The sequence below is a fragment of the Rhinolophus hipposideros genome (genome assembly GCF_964194185.1).
Source record: "Rhinolophus hipposideros genome assembly, chromosome: 18".
NCBI lineage: Eukaryota > Metazoa > Chordata > Mammalia > Chiroptera > Rhinolophidae > Rhinolophus > Rhinolophus hipposideros.
In genome coordinates this window covers 7,403,890-7,425,132 of record NC_138064.1, presented here as the reverse complement: position 1 = coordinate 7,425,132, position 21,243 = coordinate 7,403,890, and the positions used below count along the sequence as shown (strand labels likewise).

At 43.0% G+C, this 21,243-nt stretch overlaps 1 protein-coding gene across 8 annotated transcripts in view; it reads right to left on the bottom strand.

The window, feature by feature from the left end:
- Positions 1-21,243, bottom strand: part of ELMO1 (engulfment and cell motility 1) — a 478,109-nt gene that overhangs the window by 424,492 nt on the left and 32,374 nt on the right. For 2 of the 8 annotated variants that reach the window (XM_081079152.1, XM_081079149.1), the window contains one exon: positions 20,658-20,737. The exons of the other annotated variants lie outside the window; for them this stretch is intronic. The gene's annotated coding sequence lies outside the window, so the exon portion shown is untranslated. Of the gene's footprint in view, positions 1-20,657; positions 20,738-21,243 lie in introns of those variants that run through there. 8 annotated transcript variants of the gene reach the window in all.

Sequence of the window (21,243 nt, the reverse complement as noted above, 5' to 3'; positions counted from 1 at the left end):
AGCACTTTTAGATGAGAGGACAGTCTGGTTGCTGACATCTGCCACAGAACACAGATGGCCAAGCTACACTCAGCAGCTGACCTGGTGACCACATCAACGCTCTTCCTTGTCCCCAACTGCACCTGTCGTGCCATGTCCACAGTCCAGAAACACCCCATCAGGTGTGCTCCGGGAAACGTGTGGTTATCTCTTAGGAAGGCATTTGTATGAAGTGCCTTATAATGGTTTGGGCAAAGGAGAAAACAAAATGTAAAATCACACTAAAATGAGGACTCTTAGTGTTGGGCTGAAGTAGGCCGGTCCATAGATGTACACGCACTTCCTTTGTAAAAAAGCCAAGCAACCTTCTAACTCCTTTCCGGAGGAATACCGGGTTTGTGCCTGAGCAGCCACCGCCTTCAGCCCTCCTAGAAGGACTCAGACCCTTTTGGCTGGTCTCTGACCAAGGAGTCAGCCACACAGAACCGTGGCTTCGCTGCCACTGGCTTGCGTATAACGCCACGTTTCAAGTTTCAGGCATCTCTTCAGAAACAGGCTCTCACTCTCAGGAATCTCAAGGTTCGGACAACCCTAGTGACACCCACCAGGAAACAAATAGCTTCTACATAAGGAGCCATTTGGGACCACAGGTTCCAGGGCTAAGTACCAGGGGCCATAAAGTGCCCTGGAGGAGATATGCTACCTGTGTGACAAAGAAGAGGGGACAGGCGATTGAAGGGAGTGGGGGATCTCCCCCCGGGGAGATCCCTAGTCAGTTGTAGAAAGAGAACTGTAATCACCACAAGTGTAACAGCCCTGCGTGGACTTTGCAGCGAAGAATACCCGCTTCAATGCAGGGGGTTCTGTTCTCAAAAGGGAAAAATACCCATTGTGGCTCACCCTAAAGGAAAGCCTGCAACCTAGAGAAGTTAAAGAACTCTAGAGAAAACATGAAAGTCCAAGAAGGTAAGCCTTTAAAAACAAAAGTCTTTCCTTCCTTTTACATGGCTCCAGACTTTAAAAAAAAATAAATACTAAACAGAAAAGAGGGAAGTTGCCACAGTACAGTGCAGCCTGCCTCTAACCCAAGTTCCCATGTGTCCGGAAGTGGCAAGGAGGCTAAGGAAACCAAATACAGTGGCCCATGCCTCTGAGAGTGCACAAATGAAATGCACCCAGGAGTCAACACAGAATCTCAGACATGCCAGGACGATCAGAGTCCACAACCTGGCTGAGGCTATTGCCATCTCTAAAGAAAGAACACATTCGTCAGAAGCAGAAAGGTGGCCAGCCATGAAAGCAGATGAAAAGTGGAGCCTGGAGGCCACCCCAGCTCTACTCACAGGAGGGCGAGCCCCACCCTCCACGCCATACAGGATGGGATGCCTCTGGACCATCCGCTCTCCTTCCTGGGATTCCTTGTTTACTCACCTAATCTCCTGATTACTACCCAGCTGCCCTTGAAGTTTTTCCTCCTATAGGGAGGAAATCTGTTAGTCAAAGAGTGCCAGTGGCCATGCTTACAATTCTCACAGGAAATCATCTATCTGGCACCTTGCTCCCCAATCCCTAGAAACCTGCTAATTGCACTTGCCTCTGGGAGGTACCTCTGCTCTCTGGGGGGCTGGCAGTCTGTCTTCTGAGCCTATTTTCACCTGAGGCCACCAGCTGAGGGCTGTTGAGACAGGCAGTGGGTTTTTTCATGGCTATAAGCCTGGGCTTCAACACCTCTCTACCCCCAATTCTTCTCAAAATACCAAGGCCCGTCTGCTGACAATTCCATCAGCATATACTACCGATCCAATCACTTCTCATCAGGATAACAGTCCACAGGAAGAAGTCCAATTTTGTTTATTGATATTTTTCTTTCAAAAAAAAAAACTAATTTACAAAAAAAATTGCATGCTAGTACAAGGAACCTTCCTTTCTGAACCACCTGAAGCCCCATCGCTCACTGATATTTTAACATGCATTTCCTACATCAATGACATTCTCCTCCATCACTACACAATCATCAAAATCAGGAAATTAACATTTAGTACCAGTTGCGTGTGCTCCTTGGACCCCATTCAGATTTTGCCAAATGCCCCAATGATGAACTTTATAGCAACCAGTTCAGAATCACACAGTGCTTTTAGTTGATATGTCTTTTTTTTAGTCTCCTTCAGTCTAAAACACCTTAAGGAAAGACATCAGTCTTTCCTTGATTTTTTTGACCTTGACAGCTTTGAAGATTACAGGCTGTTTATTTTGTATAAAGTCCCTCGATTTGGCTTTGTGGGATGCTTTCTCTGATTAGGGTCAGTTTATGAATTTTTGGCAGGAAAATCACAGAAAGGTGACGCTGCATCTTTTTCCTTGTACATTAGCAGATGCTGCGTGACTTGGATTTGTGCCATTGCCAGTAATGTTCATTTTCCCCCAGCTTGTGTGTGTGTGTGTGTGTGTGTGTGTGTGTGTGTGTACTCGCTCAAATCCCCACAAGTCCATGAAGATTGGCCTGCCTATCCCAAGGACAAGCTGAGCCAGGGAGGACCTGGGCCCTTCGTTTGTACCTTCTCTGCCATCTCTCAGGTGCTGTGCTCCACTGCTCTGCCTCCTCCTGGAGGGCATTGCAGTGACAGCAGTGACAGCTGATTTATAGGGATAGATACGTGCACAGAGATGGGCTGAAGAAGAGGAAAGGAAAGAAGAGAGATGACAGGCTTCTGTGGACAAATAACAGAATACCTTAGGTCCTTCTCACACAATCTTTACATAGCTAACTAGAGGTCAGTTGCATTAACTTTTTCATTTCACTCATTCATTCAAGCCACACACATTTACAGGCACCTCTCCCTGTGAAGCCCAGGGACACCCATCTCTATTGGACACTGCCCTGCAACAGTCCCTTGCGGAAGCATTATAAACAAGTACCTATAGTCACTGTCCAGGAGGTGCTTGACCTCGTCCAGGTAGAGAGGGAAGCAGTCCAACACCGGGAAACATTGGCTCAACACAGTCTGGCATATTCTGCCTGAAAGCACACGTCCAGCGGTCCCAGGCCTGACTGAGCAAACATGAGCTACAGGAAAGGTGGGACTGGAGAACACAGTGGCTGGGGACTGGGTCAGAAGGGCCTCCGTGTGCTCAGAAGTCGGTGCCTTGTCCTGTAAGCCATGGAATCACTAATAGCTACGAAGCCAAGTGGCAAGGTCACGCAGATATTTTTGTAACAATCTGCACAGCCCATCTGTGGAGGGGAAGAAGAGGCAGCAGAAGGGAAAGCCAGGTAGGTACACAGGATGTTCAGAGGGGCCGGCTGCAGTTATCTTCCAGACCAGAGGCTGATGAGGGTTCATCTAGAGCAGGAACAGTGCGGAGGAAACAGGGACCGGATTCCATTGAAACACAGGAGGGCGTCTCCACGGGATCTTGCAGGAGTGTGAGAAGTAGAAGAGAGGGAACAACCAGGAGGGCCCAGAGGGCCTCTGGACAAAATGGGTGGGAGTGGGGGTGTTTTTAATCAGGATCCAGAATGTAACAACAGTAGGTGTTGCTAACTCAGCATTTCCAGGCACAAAACCAATTTCCCGACCTTTTAAATTCGGAATCCTAGTGAATTTATACTCATCCTGGTTAGCAGAGTTTTTCGAGAACAGTGTGCTGTTGTGATGGATACCACCGAGGCATGCTGAGTTACAGACCTAGTATTTTAATTACTTTTGAGTTTCGAATGTTACCTGATGCAGCGATTATGGTGGGTATAGCTGGGACTAGTGTTACAGTGTCAGAGAGATGTTTCAAGACTTGTCCATCCTTGCCTCCCTCACTGCCACCCACCACTTCTGTTTCCCTAATCATTTCCAGTAATTTTGGAGTAGAGACAGCCTATTGTTGGCTTAATTTCATGGCAGACCCCTCCCTCATGTATTTATTTTTAAGTCCAGTGAATTAGAACCAATTTTGTTTTGAGAACTTTGTGAGATCCTTGAGGAAAACTGAAAACACCCTACAGCATTTAGGAACCATACAGTTATAGAGAGAAAGATGAAAACCCAGTGTTTGGCCAGGGCCTAGAAGCAATTATGGTTCTCCTCCTCTCCTGATGTGTCGTTTGTTTTGTTTCATTAATATAGAGCAGGCACCTCTGCTCTAATTCTAAACCACTTCTCTATGCGCCCAATAAGCAAATATTCAGGTCTGAGGTAGGAGAATAGGGACTTTCCAACTAAAATCCATCCAGTGCAACAATGAGTAAAAACAATTGCATAGACATTTTGCATACTTTAGTTTTTAATCTATGGGGGGGAAACACAATAGTATCATAGTTTCTTGATAAGCGATCTCAGCCTTTTTTCCTTCACGTATTTCTTCCTTTTATTTCCTTATTCTGTTGTGCACCACAGCAACTCACCCTCAGCCACATGTTATCATTGTTCTCCTTGGAGAGAAGATGGGAGTTTTCAGGGTAACGTGGCCAGGGTCTTCAGCCGTGGACCTCGATTCATACGAACCTGTACTCACTTGGTGCCATGACATTACAGCCTGTCCGTCGGGTTCTAAGTCACTTGAATCTTGAACCTCTGTTCCTTCCTCAGTGCAGTGCAGATAATGATAAGCTCACCTACATGGATTTATATGAAGATTAAACTGCATAATGAATGTGACCAAGGGTCTGTCTTTGACTGAACTTCAGTCAGACTCCTCTGAGCCTTCTGCTCAACTAAGCCGGATCATGGGTTCTGTTTCTGTCCTTGAAGAGTCCAGTTTTAGCAAGAATCCCGGTGAGTCAGTTCAGAAAGAATTCCCGCCCTCAATATCTGATCAGCCTCCAGACAGATGTGTGACCAGATTCCTCACCCTTTTCATGCGCCAGGAGGTATGGGATCGCCCTGGCCTGCCTTCGGCAAGAATCCTGTTTAGTTGGTTTAGCAGGAATCATCCTTTCTTGATGGCTCCTCTTAATAATCTTCCACCCCCCGGCCTGCATACTGCTCTTTGGTTATAAATCCCCCCTTTCTCTTGTTGTATTTGGAATTGAGCCCAGTTCTACACTGAGGCCCCCTCTCTCCTACTGCAGTAGTTCCTGAGTAAAATCCGTTCTGTTCTGCTTTAACTACTGTCCAGCACTGGTTTTTCATTGACACAGTTGAAAGCCTCTAACAGCATTCCTAGTGTAAAGCAACCCTGAAAACATTAAAAGCATGGCCCTCATACAAATATAAAATTAATAAATGAATACTATTAAAAATTTATTTAATTCAATGAGAAAACCAATGGGAAAAATTGTTTCAGAGGATTATAGGAGAGGAGACGTATTTATATATAGCCACTGAAAGAAAAAAATGCTGAAACATGACTGTTAAAGTAGATATAAAACTGGTTAGATATAAAACTTATAGGGCATCAAAATTATATTAATACTTTTGGGATTATCTTTTCTAATGGGCAAGAATCGTTTACATTGTACCATTTTTCTAGGTATTCATCTTCCCTTATAGACTTGAAAAATATCTTTACCAACCATAAGCAGTAAATCAAAGAAAAGCAAAGAAAGGCACATAGGCTTAGAGAATTAGATAATCTTTGGGGGGAACAATAATCCAGTATAACTCGGTAGGGGCACATGGTCCTCCTTTTGCCTACTTCCAAGTTTTAGGTATACATATTTTGCTTTATGCTAGAAAATCACAGGTGTTCAATACATGTTGGCCAGAAACTAATTATTGGGAGAATGCTATATACAAAACTGCATGTGTCTCAGGCAAAAGAATAATGAGAGAAAAATTCTTAGTGTCAAATGTTTTGACTGAACAAGAAAAAAGGGGGGGAAATGACCACATCATGTCATCATTCATTAGTCTAAATCTGATAGTTGAACCCTAGGAAAGACCGAATGGTATAGACTGAAGACAGGAAATTTCGTTAGAAAGAAACCAAACTGACTGGAAATATAAAATTAACCATAGTCTTAAACTCTAATGAATAAGGTAGACGCTCTGCAAAATGTCTAATCAATTAAATTTTACTTAATTTAGTTATATATTAAATAAGAAATAACATAGGGCCCAAGAGAAATGTAAAATACTTTTTTATGGCCTGTCATAGTACAAACTTTCTTAATTTCATTTCTTCTTTATCTTTCTACTCCTTTGAATAATGAGGCCTATAATACCTCATGCTGAAAACGAGAAGATTTCATGATCAAAGGCTGAGCACATGGGAAGGGTCAAGCCCATCTTTGAATCAATATATCAGGAACACGTGGGGTAACAGGAATGGCTATAGAAGACATACCTACGATGGCCCCATTAGGTAGCATGCGGACACAGACGGGGCTGTGGACAGCATGTTGTGAAGACAGAGTCGGAATCCCTCAGGCCCATTTACTAGTGATTTCCCTCCGGGCAGCCCACAGAACCTCTGCGCCTCGATTTCCTCATCAACGTGGCCAGTAACACACATTTCATTCGGACTGTCTGAGCATTAAATGAGCTCACGTTCACAGAAGGCAGCAGACTCCCCGACACACAACTGATAAATATGCCCTGCCTCTTCCTGCCCCCAGGGTAATTTTTGTTGTTGTTGTTTAAGATGTGTAAATATAAGAAAAGCAGTAAAAGCTGTTGAACTGTGTTCCCCGGTCACCTAGAAATTCGGGAGATTAATATTTTTTACCTTTTTATTTTCCCTTCCTATCTCTAGGACTTTAAAGTTTCTTTCACGTGAGAACTCAATCTGTACATTCATTTAAATGAAAACATTCAACTAATCATTGCATATTCTTTCTTCCAAAGTTCTCTTCCTGCTTAATTCAAGTTAACAGGATAAGGAAAATCAGGTAGGAACCGAAAAGGAACTGACTTCACTAACCTTGTTTATCTTCCTGTTTTGTTTCCATTCTTTCATTTACCTCCTGACATAGGATTTCTTACTTTTCTATGTAAGGAAACCAAAGGGCAAGTTTTCCTCCCCCGGGCAAATGACAAAATGTGAGGGCTCAGAAGACAATACAGGCTCTGGGTACCACTGATATTGTCACATCACAATTTTTTAGCCTCATCTTCACCCATAAATCCCTCTTGGAGAATGGGAAAAAGGATGCCCTTAACGGGGGCAGCACTTGGGTGCTTTTCCTAGACTCAGTCGCCCGACAGATCTGATGAACAGGTCTGTGCCTTGTGTGTGAGACCCTCCCTCACCCCGCCACTTCCTACCCCTAATCCAGAGGCACAGTAAGATTTCCTCCAAGGGCCACTATTCCTGCTTCCTCGCTCGAAAACATCACCCTCAGCTTAAGGCTCTAACCTCCTAGGAGGATCACCCTTACCTCCCTGGTGTGTTCCAAGCCGAAACCAACTTTCTACGTTGAGGTACACTGGATTACTAGAGGAAGCCAGTCCAAACCCAGCTTCATGGGACAAGGAGCAGCCAGCTCACATGAGCCCTCACCAACCCAGCAAGCCACCTGTTGGCCTCACATCCGCCCCTGGGCCCTGCAGTCTGGAAACCACATCTCCCATTTGGCTGCACAAAGAGCCTGGTTCTTGAGCCAGGTTTATGCCCCTCCCATCCAGAACCACCTTCATCCCAGAGGCACGTCCATTCCAGGTTCTGGCTGCTCCTTGATCTGTCTCCCCTTGACGCTATTAGCCCACCCACCATGCTCTGACAGGACATGGCAATGAGGGCTGGAGTCTCTCTAGTCCTTTATTCAACTTACTCAACAAATTCTTGGAGGAAAGGAGAGAGGGAGGGGAACAATTCTCTCCCAAGACTTATGGAAGTGGGGGTGTCAGGCAATTTTGATGCATATCGATCTAAATTGTATATATTCAGCCAGTGAGTCCTTGTTGGAGGGACCACCCATTTTCAACAGAGCAGGAATCCATTCTCAGGAAGCCCTGTGAACAGCTGGCCTGTGCCAGAACAGTCAGCCCCAATGCCAGCCAACACAGACAGAGGGGGAACCCACATACTTGACTGTGAGCCCCTGTGAAAGTGTGTGGGAAAGAAGGAAAGGCTGAACTTCTTATCTTTTTCTTCCGGTAGACTAACATTCACCACCCTCGTGGACAACACATGGCGTCGTGCCATCTGTGACAGGAATAAGCTGAGTGACTGTTTGGGGGAATTTTATTAGTTCACAGAGGCCAGAAGCCATATTATCTGGAATTACGTATAGCACTGTTACTCCAACTGCTTCAGCAGATTTTCACGTGGCCTTGAAGGACCAGTTTCCTCCACAATTCGCAATCTTCAGTTTGCTGCAACATAAAATGGGGATAATACTATAACCCCCACTCCACATAATGGCATAAACGCTCCTTCCCCTAGAGTCGCTCTGTGGATTAAACATTTTTAAAATATGCAAATTACTTGGCACAAAAAAAAAGAGAGTGCCAAAAATTGATAATTCTCTTTCCCCTACGTTTATGTGAGAAATGCCAATTAATTTTAGAGAAGCAGAGCAATGGATTTAGTGGAAAATGTTCAGGTTTCTGGGGAGACTTTAGCTCCAGCTCTGCTCCTTCCTAGCTATGTAATACGGCATAAGTTTGGTATTTCACTGTCTACTACTGCAGAATGTGGTAACACCTACTTTGGAGGGATGGTTGTAAATGAGATGACACATGTCAACGTAGACCCTCAGATAGCATAGCTCACTGAGAACTGAGGTCCTTTGTCTTGCACCCGCAGGGACCCTCTCATTAATATCGTACCAGTGAGACCCGCAAGGATCAGAGGGACTTCCAGGCTGCAATCAGCCCCTGTGCATTGTCCACACATCACCATGCGCTGCGTGAACTGTGAAGCAACTGGAGTTATTTCACAAACAAAACACACAAAAACCCACGTCAGCTTCATCCAGCAGCAGAATCACCCATTCATCCTTAGGGAGCACAGACCTAGGTTTGTTTTGTTTATAAATGTATTTTTCTAGTCCTCAAAATTCATAAATTCACTTTAGGACATAAATGCTGACTCCAAAGCATTTTCACCGTAATTTATTATTCAAGCCCACATTTGTTTCAGCGCAAATGAAATAACTACATCAAATATAAAATGCCCATCTGAAAAGTCCACAATTTTCACATAAACATGGAAGGGAATGAGGAAAGTGTAGGAAAGCACACAAATTGTCCTTTTCAGTTACTCAAGGACCTTTGATAAACTGTGTTTGAAAAGACCAAGAAAGAAAGATCAGACTTCATTTTTTAGGGGTAACAGTCAGGCGGCTGACCATCTTATCTTCCACCTCCAGACCATCTCCTCATCAAGGAAGGAGTAAGAATTAAACCACTTCACAAATGGCAAAATCCTCCTCCTTGAGGACAGAGAACAAGACCAATTTTCTTGCAACCAGTGCACTTGGTAAAGCTTTCAAAGCAAAACCTGAAGAATGTTGCAAAGCACTTGGGAGGAGACTAATAGCCTTATCTCAGTCTGGTCCAAAAGCTTGACTCTTAGAACTGAAAGAGACACTTGCCGTCATCTGACCCAGGAGGCTTTCACCCTTAATTTAGGGGCAGAAACCTTATTCGTAGGAAACCCTCCAGGAACCTTAACTTATGAGGAAGCTGGAGGTGTGCTCGTCCAGGAAGAGGTGAGAGGCCCGAGCCTGGCTGGCTCTATGCCATTCACTCTCCTTGCAGGGAACCTTACGGCTCAACTTCAGGAGCTTGGGGCTGGTGGAAACACAGTTTAAAAGTGACTGAATAGCCTAAGCCTCATAGCACAGGTGAATGAGGACATTTACCCAAATAGTGACAAGGATCGCCTGCAGAGGTCCACTGGATACATAAGCGAGGCCTGGCCAAACATTATAGGGACTCAAACAAGCCACTTCCTAACCTCTGCACAGGTAGAGTTGACTGTGTGATCCATCGGAGACCAACAAGACATTAGAGGAAATTTGCTGCAGGTCATTTTTCTAATGAAAGAGACAAATTGAGAGGAGAGCTGACGGTGTTTCCCCTTTCTCTTTCTTCCTGTTGAGTGTGTGAGGACATGCTGCCTGGTGCCACAGCAGCTATCCTGAGATTATGAAGTGCAAAGAAAAAACAAAAGGCCGCCATACTTATTCGTATGGAGCAGAAAGAGAGAAAAGAGCTCGGGGCCTTGATGACATCCTTGAGCTACTTAATGAATCTGAAGCCACCTGCCCCTGACTTCTGATTAAGTAAGCCATAAAAGTAAATGTCCTTATGCTGAAAGATACGCTTGGTCAGGTCTTCTGCTACTGTACCCCACCAAACACTCAACACTTCTCTAGGTATTTCAGAATCAGAATGCATTCTGTTCCTAAAGACACGTGGAAAGTTCAAAAGCAAAGGAGGAATGGTACAGCCACCTTGGAAGACAATTCGGCACTTTCTTATAAAGCTAAACATTTAGTCTTACCATATAATGCAGGAATCGTTTTTCAAAAGTACACCACAATGATGCAAGATACTGAGAATAGGGAAAATGGGGCAGAGAGGCAGATGTATATTGGAACTCTGTGCTACATGCTCGATTTTTCTATAAGTCTAAAACTGTTCTGAAAAAATGAAATCTATTAATAAAGAAAAGAAAAAGGAAAGACACAATGAGGGGGGAAACTATTCCTAAAATTGTAATCGTTTTCTTCTCAAATCAGTCTAGAAACTGACCCAATGTAACCAATGTAAAGAGTGCATAGAAAGAGTTAAACCAGTACCTTCCATCCTCAACCTTCCACAAAACATCTCTCCCCACACCCACCAACACCGATCTCCGCACTTCACCTTGACTTCACCCCACGTGTTTCAGGACTCCCTATGCATGCTTAGTGCTCTCCAACAGGGTGCACCATTACTCATTGGTCCTCCATGCTCTTGGCTCAACCTTGCCCTCTCCCTACCACTTCCTGCCTCTCCCTCAGCTTTCTAGAGCATCCCTAGGGTTCCCGTGTTATTTTTACCTCTGATGATGACATCTCTGAAAAACGAAGTACCCTTCAGATGCTTCTCTGCATTAATGGAGGTATCAACGTAGTAAATAATAAATCCCCAGGTCCTTCTGGTGGTTTCCATAAGGGATCTCTTATACATTGTTCAACCACTCCCCATCTGCAGGGCCCAGAGACGAACCAGTGTGGAGATCTAGCGTCTCTGTGGAAATGTACCAGTCTTTCGGAACTCAGCGTGAACAGAAGGAGGTACCATATTCCAGTCCTAAAAATTTCCTGGATCCTTTTTCCATAGTTTTCTTTGGGTTCTGGAAGGGGGACTTAAAAATGGATTTCTAAATCAACTGAAGTTGTAGCTGGATAATTGTTATTTGATGAAAAAACAAAATATCTACTTAAAAACATCAGCTAGAGCTTGGCTCAAATCTCTTTGCTTCTTTTTTTTTCTTTTTTCCTTTTTATTCTTTTCTGAATAAAACGCAAATGGGCACATAATCAGGAGTCCTCACTAAAAGTGTGGACTGTATGAAATTGGCTGGAAAAAGGCATTTGCTGAGCAAACATTCCCTGGAGAGAACTCACTGTGGCCGGATCAATGAAGCCTTGGGAATGGGGGCCCCAGCTGGGGGACTGAAATCTGTGTTAAACGGCATCATTTGGGGTGATAATGGGATTTTAGCTGAATGAATCATTCCCATGAGTAGGGCATGGGTGCTTTTAATACATCCAGACCAAATAACAACAAGAATGAATAATAACTTGCCAAAAGGTCAGTATTTCTCACAACTGCCAGCCTTTGTACATACCTGTTCCCTCTGCTTGGAATGCCCTCCCCACCCAGCCCATAGCCAGGCACCTCAGCCCCACCCTCACCCCATCTTTGTCACACTCCCATGCATTATTCAGGATACAGCAGGAAGGTCCCGCCTTTGGAGAAACTTGTGAATTCTCCAACGTGGTTATTCAGTTCTTCCTCCCCACTCCTTATTACCTGGTACCTATCTCCTTTCGTAGTGCTGAACTGTCTGCATGTCTTTGTCTCCACTTGACCGAGCTGCAAACACTTGACTTCCCTGTTACCCCTCTTTCTAGTTCCAGCAACTGAGACAGTATGCTGCTAACTACAGCATGTCATGAACAGATGCCCCCTGAAAACACACATCACGAAAGAAATGAACCCATAAATGGACTTTATAGCATCCTGCATGTGGTAGCTTTTAAAAGCCTATAAACAGAGTCTCTTTCAGCAAGATACATTTTTCAGCTAGATGAAATATTAATATGCACTGTGGGCATCATTTGGCATAAAAATAAGCTCACAATTTAACTCAGGAAAGTTTATCTTCAGTTATTCCTCCAAATCACCAAGTTACGTAAATCCATTTCCATGTTGCTTTGACTGACACCAATCTCTGTGATGCAACAAATTGCACAGAATCACAAATGCTATTTTTGTAGACAATCGCCCTTCATTTCACATCTTAGGCAATCATATGGCAATTAAACGTCCCCATGCGTGGGGCACTGAAATTATGTTTGGCATGTTTACTGGGACTCAGGATGCTAGGCTCATTAATGGGAATAAAGTTGTCGGGAAGATAGTCTCACCAGTATCGTGGCAGTTACAACACACACTCGCTGCATCTCTTCCAGTCTCTAAAGGCCTCACAGAGGAAACCACGTGTCCCTCAGGGGACAGTGCAGAGACTTCTCCCCTCAAAGGGTCAATTCTGCTGATCCTAACAACCGGCCTCTGGGAAGCTGCTCTCAAGGGGACTGGCCTCGGAAGCATGGGTCAAAAGGCACTGGGGAACCCATCCTAATAAGGAAACTGTCGACACTTCTCTTATCAGTAATTCCCAGGTCCACTGTGGCTGCAGACAGAACCAGGAAATCAAGTTCAAGCTGCAGAGGAGATGAGGAAAAACCCAGCCCGAGGGGTACTTTGAAGCTCCTTCTAGAACCTTGTGTTTTGCTCATTACATCTTAGGGCTCATTTCATCATTCATGCAAACGCTTGAATGCTCTTCCTAATCCAGGCCCCATGCCAAACGTAATCAGTTCAGTAAACAGCCATTTTCTTTGGGTGGCTGGTGGAAATAAAAAAAAAAATACTGCAAAGGGGGAATCGATGCTCTCAGAAATCTTTCATTTTTTTTCTCTCTTTATACATTTCCCACCTTCATGGCAAATGTGAATGGTTTCAATTTGATTTGATACTGAATTCAATATGACAAAACAATGAGACAGAAAAACATTCTTAGGAAAGAAAAGTAAAAGCAATAAAGAAGAAAAAAAATATTTTCAATCTTTTTTTTCATTCTTAAAATATTAAGTGTTGACTAGATGATCCCAAAGGTCCTTCCAGGTTTGAAACGAGATGACTCACTAGTGATCAGGACAGTGTAAATTAAAACAGCAATAAGATACCGTGTCCACTCCTGAGATGGGCAAAGATGAAAGAATTCCACAATATCAAGTGTCAGTAAGAGTATGGAGGCAATAGGATCACATATGCTCCCGACTGGGATTAATATAGCTTCTTTGGAGAACAATTTGGTAATTTATAGTAAAGTCGAATAAATCTATGTGGCTTTTAGTCAATGTCTAAGATAATCACATATATATTCAGGGTGACATGGCTAAAAATATTCATGGAGGAGTAACTTTTAATGGCAAAATTGGAAACAACTTACATGTGTATTGATAGATAAATAAAACGTGATATGGTCCAAACATAACCCAAGAAACAGCAGGTAAAAGGATAAACCATGGTTGAATCTCAAAAAAGATTATATATATATATATATATATATATATATATATATATATATATATATATATATATCTCATTGGTACACACACACAATTTATGTATATATACAATTGGTGGTTCTCAAACAGGAGTGACTGCCCCTCCTCTGCCCCCTCCCCACCCCGCCGGGGACATTTGGCAGTGTCTGGAGGCATTTTTCTGTGACATAAGCTACTGAAACCCTGTAGGTATTGGCCAGATATGCTTCTAAGTCCTAACAGTACAAAAAACAGATCCCAACAACAAAAAGTTATCTGGCCTAAAATGTCAATAGCAGTGAGGTTGAGAAACGTTGCTCCAGAATTATGGAATACAGTTGTTTTTACATTTTAATTATTTAACTAACAATCTCCTGCACAAATTTAACTTTCCTGGCATGCAAGAACCTCTTAAGTGACCACTGGCTAGGGTCTGGGTGTTGCAAACTCCAACACACAACATGCCATGCTTCCTTTTCCTTGGAAAGAAAGGAGGAAAAGAAGGAAGGAAGGAAGGAAGGAAGGAGGAAAGGAGGGAAGGAGGGAGTGAGGGAGAGAGGGAGGGAAAAGAAAGAGAGAAATCACCAGAGGCTTGTGCAGTACCCTTCTCTGTTCCCTTTGAAACCTCAGAGACTAAAATGTTCCTAGCATCCTAAATAAACATTGCTTGCAGGCTCCAGCATTACTGTCAAACAGCTTTCATTCACCAGGCTTGAAACAGGCTCTCGTTCATTTCGTGTTTTCTCTCCCGTGACTCTTCTACTTTCTGAAAGTTGTATCATTTGCTAGTTAGTATAATAAATACAGTCGGTATTTCTCCTGAAACATGATTTGTAAATTATGTTTCGGTAAACTGAATCATGTTTCAAATGAACTAAAGTCAATCATTACTTAAAGGAACTTGCTCATGGACCTTTTGTACAAGTTTTTATCATATAATAACCCCAGCCTAATTTATCTGCTGCATGAAGGACTAATGACTATACCTCAGAACCCGAAGAAAGGAACATACATGTTCAAGTCAAGCCTGTCCCGACTTCCTGAAGTGGTCTCGCTTTATTCAAGTTCACGAAACTGCACCTTTCTGTGTTACCCATTCAAAACCCTGCAACACATTCTGCAAATACCTTTATACCCATCTTCAAAGAAGAAAAGGCTCCTGTTCCAAAAGATACGTGATGATACATGGGCTCAGTCTAACTAACCTGAGACTAGACTAGAAATATCAAAAATGAAAAGGAACATGAAACAATAAATCAATCAACCAATCATCCTCAAACTATACTAATGCAGGGACAAAACTGGATCAATAACTCCAGGGATATTTTCTTTAAGAACATATGTCTGACCAGGGGTTGCCAGAGATTGGGGCGGGGCAGGGTTTGGGGGGAGTACGCAACTGGAAAGGCAGAGCGCTAGGGAATGCCTTTGAGGGGATGGAAAGGTTCTGTATCTTGACTGCGGTCATGGTCATGCACCCACATATGTGAAAAAATTTCATTGAATTTTGTGCCCAATTGTTTTGTAAATCTAAAATTGCTCCAAAAGAATGTCCATTCATTTAAAAACATAAAGTAAAAGAACTAAGGCAAGTCCATTCATAAATGAAGCCCACTCTCGTAAAGAAGAGTGAATGTTACATTAAATACAAACAGCAGTCCACATCATACCTATATCCTCCCGTTCCCCAGATTAAAGAAACAGCCATCATGTGGCAAGGGGTAAATAAAAGAATGCTTGTGAAACTGCTTTGAAAGCAATCAGGGGCCCTACAAATAGAGGTGCAACTCTAGTACTATTCAGGTTACAAAATAGATGTGCATATTGAACTTCAACCACCCCCAGCCCCCGCCCCAGGAAGAATATGGGCAGCTTGGCTACCTGATGTTCTGCATGATGTTCTCTATGATATGCTGGAAAAAAATGGCAATGAACACTGATAAGCCCCTACCTCTCTCAAATGTGTTTCTACAAGATTCTGGGAGGTGGAAAAAAATAACAGCAGAGCAATATTTGCACACCCGTGTTCACTGCACCATAACTCACAATACCGAGAGGTGAAAGCCACCTTCATGTCCACTTACAGAGGAAGAGAGAAACAAAATGTAGTGTATACATACAATGGGATATTATTCAGCGTTCAAAAAGAAGGAAATCCTGTCACATACTACAACATGGATGACTCTTATGGACATTATGCTAAGAGAAATAAGCCAGTCACAAAAAGACAAATACTGCATGATTCCACTTATGAGGTAGTCAAACTCTTAGAAAATAGAATGGTGGTTGCCAGGGGCTAAGTTCTAAAGAAGTCATTCAACAATGTTCATATGGTGAACACTTAAAAATGGTTAAGAGGATTTGTTTTTGGCTTTTTCACCATAATAAAACATTTTTAATAATGTCAGGAGCATGACTTTCACAGAATATTTGGAAAGTTTAAACACTGATTACAAGTCTGGTCATGACCCTGAAAGCCTGACTCGACAGAGGACAGAGTCTGCATGATAAACCCAGGAGGAAAGGACTCTAGGAAACTGACACACAACAGAGATTTTGCAAATGACAAAAGTGAACAACATAAGTCCCCCAAAACATACTGGATACCAGAAGTTCACAGGGAGAACTTTAGGTTGTGACCTCACGTCGAACTAATTCTGATTTCCACAAAGTATCTTCTCAACTAGTGACAATAATGACAACAGCTATCACCAGTGAAGCATTAGTTTTGGGGTGTGTCCCATGCACCGTTTCCTTTAATCCTCAGAGCAACTTTACACGGCAAATGTCCTGGTTACTTACCGCTGTGTAACAAACCATCCCCAAACGCAGTGGCTTTAAACAATGCCCGCCATTTATTGTGCTCATGAAACTACAGTGTGGCAGGGTTGAGTGGGCCTGGCTGGTGGATGTTCCATGTGGGGTCAGTCAGGGCAATTCACGCTGGGCTTGCTGCAGGGTCCACTTTCAAGATGGCTCACTCAGATGACTGACAAGTTGTTCTAGTGGTCAGCTGGGAGCTCAGCCCTGCCTACCGGCTCGGGGCTTCGATCCCTCCCACTTGGGTAATTCCTGTTTGGGCAGGTCAGGCTTCCTCACAGCATGGTGGCTGGCTCATAGGCAGGAACACCACCGAGCAAAATGGAGGCGCATAGCACTTTCATGATCTAACTTTGCAAGTTACATAGCACCACTTCTGCTGTACCCTGTGGGTCAAAGTGGTCACCACATTCCACTCAAGATCAAAGAGAAGGGACGTAAACCTTACCACGAGAAGAGAAGACTGTCCGAGTCACCTTGTAAGGACATGTGACATGAAAGATATTGGTTTGGACATCTTAACACAAATACAGTCTAGATGGGGAAACTGAATCTTGCAAACTAATTAACTCCCCACCCCAAAATCACACCCATCAAGTAATGGAAACAGATGCAATCCCAGAGGAGTCAAATAGGATTCCAAGTCAGAGCCATGAGCTATCCTGCTTTCCACTTCCTCACAATCCCTACGCCAATTACTAGAGCTCCAAAGCTCTTTACTGTCTCTGTGTACAGAGGGCTTACTTCATATAATTAACATGAAAGTAAATGTGAACTTCCCAATTATAGCAGTTTAGTGACTGACGCATAGAAAGCTCTCTAAATTTTGGCTAAATTAGATATGTTTATTTCCTGTACGAAACTATGGACTCCTTGAAAGAAAGGATCAAGTTTAGAAAAACCTGGTATGTGCATCAAGTTTGATTCAGTTCCTGGCACACAGCAGGTGTTTAATAAGTGCTTATTAGAGATGTACCTACTTGTTAATAGGTCTATCTCTCCAGCTAGCCATCAGACTTAGTGACTAACAGGCAGGGACAGAGGGCTAGATGCCTAGGTCAACATCACCTCCATGCCCCATGCCCCCCCACCCCAACATACACGCACACTCTACATAGCGGGCCCACAATGAATGTTATACTGAATGGATGGATGGATGGATGGATGGATGGATGGATGGATGGATGGATGGATGGACGGATGACCTATAGGGATAAAAACAGAATGAACAATAGTCCAGGTTTATAAAAACTTTCTTCATTCAAACAAGAGGAAACTAATGCAATTACAGAAATGAGATCCTACCATTGGGCCTGCCAGCCTTCAAAGAAGGCAGCCTGATTCATGTTGGTGAAGAAATAAGAAATCGTGGGTTACATGTTGAGAGAGAAACAGAGAAGCAGCAAAGGGAAGAAGAAGGAAAAGATTTTTTGCTGAATGAAAAAAAAAAAAAAAGATCCTACTTCTAAGTCATCTCCTTTGACACTTTTGGGCACCCTTCCTAACTGGGTGCTGGGGTCAGAGCAGAACACCTGCTCTGATAAGAGGATGAGAAAGGAGGATAAGAAGAGGAGAAAGGGACCTAATGTTTGCTGATGCCAACCCATGCCAGGCCCTCTTCTAAGTAAGAGCTGGGGCTTTACTCCCACGTCTACATTTTCATAATAAAGCCTGGAACAGCTGGAAGAGGAAGTAGGAACAAGAAGTAGCACGCATTTCACTGGCTCTTAGAAAACCATTTTAAGAAATAATTATGGAGATGCAGCAACTAATTCTACTTTACCAATATTCTAAATGGGAAACCCACAGGTATTAATAGGGATTGCTAAAGGGTGAATTCAAAGAACAATAATCTTCCATACACACTTCTTTGTAAAATAAATAAATAAATAAATAAATAAAGGCTCCTTTCTTTCATTCACCAGCCAACCCCTGGTTTCTTCTAAGCTTTCTGCATCTACCACAGCACTTCTTTATTTTAAAAAGAAACCCCTGCAGCATTTTTTTTTTCCAGGAACAAGTGGGTAAAGTAGATTGTAGCAGCAATAAAAGTGGAAAGTGATAGTGGAGAAAAATTAGTATCTTCATGCTTTTTATCCTCAAAATTCTTTAAATAAAATTTAATTTTGTTGGCTATTGCCTTTTAAATGTGTTGAATTAGAGAAAAGTAATGTACTCTGCTTTTCCAACTTCTCTATTATATTAAAGGGTCTCGTTTCATGCATACAGTATACCAAAATGGCTTTTTTTTCGGGGTGGGGGGAAATTTTAGCAGCATATTGCTATGTTGGGAAAACTAACATTCATATGACAAATGAGCATATTTTTCCTCATCTGGTTCATAAAAATTTCCCCTCTTACTTCTGGTAATTATCAAAAGCACTGGTGCAAAAGCACACACATTCTCCATTTCTCAGAACTTTGCCTCCCACTCCAGCAGTAACATTGTGACAGTTTGAGGTTACAGGATCACGGATGGCTTGAGTTTTGATATCACACTGAAGGGTGGCTTGCTTCTTTCACTGCTGCAGCCACAGTCCCAAGTATACATTCAGCTAACACGTGCTCTTTAGAGGGAAACGTCTATTCAAATTAGCCTTCTTTCTCACTCTCAGCCACCGCCCACCTCCACCCACCAATCAAACGTTCTGAAAGAAACAATACCATCATTTGGTGCCAAGGCTCAACCTTGTTTTTAAATTACGGAAAATAACTCTTAAGATTAGAATACATTTTACAACTCAATTCTAGACCCTTGGATAGGGGAGAGTTCTTCAAAAGAACAAACTGAATTCTCCAAGAAAATCCAAAGAACTGGATGGCTCCATGGCATGGATTTCGTATAGAGCTGAATTCTCAGAGTGTAAGGTGTTCGTGGGCTGTCCTGGATGTGGAGGGGGGGGCTATACCCCACCACCTCAGCCGCAGGCACTTCTGCTGGATCTGTTTTATGCAGTGAGTTTCTCCTGCAAGATACCTTTGGAGTAGGTGACCAAATTTTCTTTTAAAGAGCTAGTACAGTAGATGAAAATACACTCACGACCTTATTTATATCATAGCCAGCAATCAAAATAGTCTAGCATGCCAACTAATATTAGTAAAGACTGCACATAAACAACTAAAGAAAAACCACTACGATGCAATGATTGCTTTTGCTCTTGTCATTTGTTTTTTTTGAGAACAGTATAGGTGTTAACATATGTGCGCAGATTCTCTAACACTCCTCCCTTTAAAAGGTGACGTCCAGTTCCCCGTCCCCTTAGACTGGCCTTTACTAACACAGAGAATGTTTAAGAAATGATGCTATGTGATTTCCAAGGCTGGACCATCAAAAAGAGATAGCTGCCACGTGACTGTTTCTATCTCAAATTTTGCTCTGGGGGAGGCCGGCCGGCATGTCAAAGCACGGGCATCCACAACAGACCAGCCATGTGAATGGGCCACCTTGGACACTCTAGTCGGCCCTTCAGATGGCCAGCTGACATCTGACTACAACCTTAGGAGAGGTCCTGGGTCAGGCCACCCAGCCAAGCTGCTCCTGGATTCCTGACCCAGGAAACGACGCAAGATAATAAACATTTATTATTGGTTTAGCCCCGAAGTTTGGGAGCCGTTTCTTATACAACAACAAATCACTGGTACAAGAAGTAACTCGACTAATTTTTTTTTTCTTTTTTAACTGCTTCACAGTATTTAGTCTCTACCCAAACCAGATTATTTATCCTGTAACTAACACTTCCTATGTTGGAAGTCCCCATTCTTCAACTTTCTCCCAGCCACACATGACACTTCATGTCCCCGGGGAGTCTCACACTCCTTTCAGCCCCTTAGGCCTTTTCCTGAGCTGCCCTTCACACTTGATCCTTTGTATTAGTTATCTGTGTGCTTTTCTCATCTCTCTGACCAGAGACCCAAAGACCAGAAAGGCTGCATTTCGAAAGAAAGTCTTGACAAACTTAGAATCCACACAAAATACCTCACACATTGTAGGCATTCTGTCCAATACTGAACAACAGAAGAAAATGCCAGCTGGTACCACATGGTTAACAGGGTAGCCACCAAAAGGACCAAGTTGTCCCAAGGCATTTCTCACTTCTCACAAGAAATCCCCGTGGTCAAAAACAAGTATCTGCATGACATGCAAACTTACAGCCCTTCGTTCTCTTTTTCTTGCTGTCTAAAGCCCCAGCCGGTCACTCAGTAAAACACCCCTCAGAAGTGAGGGGAAACCTGCAAGCAGTAATGGGAAAGGGTAAATTAGGACAAGTCAATGTCTTCCACTGAGGTACTTTTATATCAAAATAACATGAAGTGTAAATATGACTCACAGAGCAATGCATGGCTATGATATGATGGCTTTCAGTTTGCTAAGAAAATTTATACAACAAAAACTTTCTTGGATGTGAGCACCCAACACTAATATCTCATCAGGTCTATGAGATTGCTATATGGGAAACTGAAATACGCATACGGTACCTCTGAGTATCCTGCTGGAAAATTGTACTGCATTTAGAGGCAACGATAGACAATATCTGTCTGTTGCATGTAGAATATCAACACATACAAAATTAAAAAGAGAGGGGATTAATATCTGCATTAACTTAAGAGATGTGTGTCCAGGTCACTGGCCAGAATGCACTACCACTCAAGAATCCATGCTCCCCATTCACTCTTCCTAAAAATTACCAGATTTTTGGTCTGGCATTCTTTGACCAGTACCCTGTGCATTTGCTAGG